The following is a 2,652-nucleotide window of genomic DNA, read 5'->3' as shown; positions in this document are numbered from 1 at the left end:
AGGGAGGAAGAAGGGGACGGGAGGGGAGGGAGGGAGGGAGGGAGAAACAAAGGGACCAAGGCTTTCTTCCCCGCTGGGTCACTCTCCATTGGTGAAGAACATACCACATTGCCTGTAGAGCAGTTTAGCAACCTCAGTACTTGACATCCTTGGTTTTATGGGATGTGGGTGTGGCCATCTTGTAAACCGTAAGATATTCAGGGGCATCCCTGGCCTCTACTAGCCCACCAGATGCCAGCAGCATCCTCCCACCATTTGTGACAATCAAAAATGTCTCTAGACATTGCCAGATGTCCTCTGGATGGGGACAGAAACTTCCCCAGTTGCGAACCCTCGCTCCGGAGCAATCTTTTATATATGTGACCCAGATCACGCCGCTCTCCTGCTCCCTCACTGTGACCTGGAAGAGCCTTTCTTTTTTCTTTTTTTAAAATTAAATTAAATTAATTAATTAATTTTGGGGGCTGCGTTGGGTCTTCATTGCTGTGCATGAGCTTTCTCTCGTTGCGGCAGGCGGGGGCTACTCTTCATTGCGGTGCACAGGCTTCTCATTGTGGTGGCTTCTCTTGTTGCGGAGCATGGGCCTTAGGCACATGGGCTTCAGTAGTTGTGGCACGCAGGCTCTAGGCGCGCAGACTTCAGTAGTTGTGGCTTACGGGCTCTAGGGTACAGGCTCAGTAGTTGTGGCATACGGGCTTAGTTGCTCCACAGCATGTGGGATCTTCCCGGACCAGGGCTCGAACCTGTGTCCCCTGCATTGGCAGGCAGATTCTTAAGCACTGTGCCACCAGGGAAGACCACAGAAGAGACTTTCTGATCTAGCTTCAGTCCCCTGCCACTCTGATCTCTTATCTACCACTCCTTTCGGTATTCTCCCCCTTCCTGCCTCAGGGCCCTTACACTTGCTGTTCCGTCTGCCAGGGACACTCCCCGTGGCCGCCTCTGCCCTGTCTTCCAGGGCTCAGTTAAATGTTGCCTCACCAGCCACCAGGGCTGAGATCACCTCTCTGAATCTTGACTCTCTACTCCCCTTCCTCCTCTACCCCTTTCATATACAGGGTTTTATCACTCTCTGAAATTATCCATTTTCTTGCCTGTGTCTTCTACCAGAGTGTAGGTTTCATGGGGGCGGAGGCGGGGGAGGGGTGGAGATTTTTGTTGACCCTCTTTCTGGCTGCTTCATTGGTTCCCGCTGTAACGCCTGGCACAGAGTGGGTGCTTAGTAAACCCAGATGAATCAGCAGGTGAACACTCAGCTCATGCGATGGGTGACGCTGGGACCCAGAGATGAGTCATGCCGAGGTTTACCCTCCCAGAGCTCCCGGGCTGGTGAGGGAGAGGGAGTGGACTCGGATGTGTCCCGGTCTGCTGACCAGAGCTGTGACAGCAGAGATGCCAGGGACCTGGGGAGGCCAGACAGTGTAGACGAGAGTGAGGGACGTGGAGAAGAGTCCCTAGACGACGAGCTCTTGAAGGAGGAGCAGGAGTTTAGCAGGTGGTGAATAGCATCTTATCCATCCACCCATTCATTCATTCATTCACTCCTTCATCCATTTCCCGGGGCCTGCTGTGCCGGGAAATGCTGGGCACCTAGAACTGAGTCAGTCCTGAGCCCTGCTCTCAGCAAGCCCCTCGTCTGATGAGGGAGGCTGATACGGACATTCACAATCCAGGATGATTAGATGGTGGTAGAGGGAGATATAGGGGCTGTGGAAGCTGCGAGGGGCTACTTGGTGCTTGTGGGGGCAGAGGGGAGAGGGCACCCAGAAAGAGCGGGAGTGGGGTCATTCCCTTCCATTACAGGATGCTGGGGATGTGAGAGAACCTGGCCCCCTCCGGGGAAAATGCTGAGTCCGTGTCGCCCTCTGACTCCTGCACATTGCAGGTCCTTGCACAGCGAGTCTGATCCAGCTATAAGCCCCTTTTCATAGACGAGGACATCGAGTCTTAGAGAGATTGGGCCACTCACCCAGGGGAGCAACCCAGCCAGCATGCAGTGTGACCAGAGGTGGGAGAGATGAGGCTGGAGATATGCGCACGGCAGGTGGCCCTGAGTGGCCTCAGCAAGTCTCTCCCTCTGGCCTCCCCTCTGTGGCGTGTGCAGAGCCAGCCGGGGAAGGATGGGCGCAGGAGATGGGGACCGAGCCACCCGGGGCCAAAGTGAGGGGTTTGTAAGATGGGAGGAGTGACCTTCTGTTTCCTTTCCCAGAAAGGTACAGCGGAGGGGGCTCCTGTTGTTATTTCTGAGGGTACAGCTGCTGCTGGCGGGGGCATTCCTCTTCTGGAACCACCATCGCCACGGCTGCGCCTCCTTCCTGTGCTTCCTCATACAAGACAAGCCCGAGGAAGGGGAAGAGCTGCTTTTTCTGGGTCAGGTCTCCTCTGCAGAAATCCCTCACCAGGACGTGTACTCCAACCTCAGTCAGATCCACCCTGTGGACATCGGTGAGGAGGGTCTGCCCAGCCGCCCCATCATCTCTCCCTACATCAGTAAGCTTGCAGGGGCCTCCTAGACCCCCAGCCCCACCTCGGGCTTCGGGGAGCTGGCAGGAATCCCTGAGGAGGTAGGGCACGACCAGGAAGAAGGCACTGGGCTTGGTGGCTGGGGACAACGGATTATGTATTATCTGTGGCTGCATCAAAACAAACCAC

The 2,652-nt window shown here is 55.7% G+C and overlaps 1 long non-coding RNA gene across 1 annotated transcript in view; it reads left to right on the top strand.

Annotated features, from left to right (window-relative positions):
* The window catches only part of LOC114484043 (uncharacterized), a 10,711-nt gene extending 8,086 nt beyond the window's left edge, over positions 1 to 2,625 (top strand). Inside the window, exon 4 of the long non-coding RNA XR_003676527.1 lies at positions 2,210 to 2,625. This is a non-coding gene — a long non-coding RNA (uncharacterized lncRNA). The remainder of the gene's footprint in view (positions 1 to 2,209) is intronic.
* Positions 2,626 to 2,652: the final 27 nt, after the last annotated feature.

Source organism: Physeter macrocephalus, chromosome 17 (genome assembly GCF_002837175.3).
Source record: "Physeter macrocephalus isolate SW-GA chromosome 17, ASM283717v5, whole genome shotgun sequence".
NCBI lineage: Eukaryota > Metazoa > Chordata > Mammalia > Artiodactyla > Physeteridae > Physeter > Physeter macrocephalus.
The sequence above is the reverse complement of the archived record's forward strand: the minus strand, read 5'-3'. Positions and strand labels throughout refer to the sequence as shown.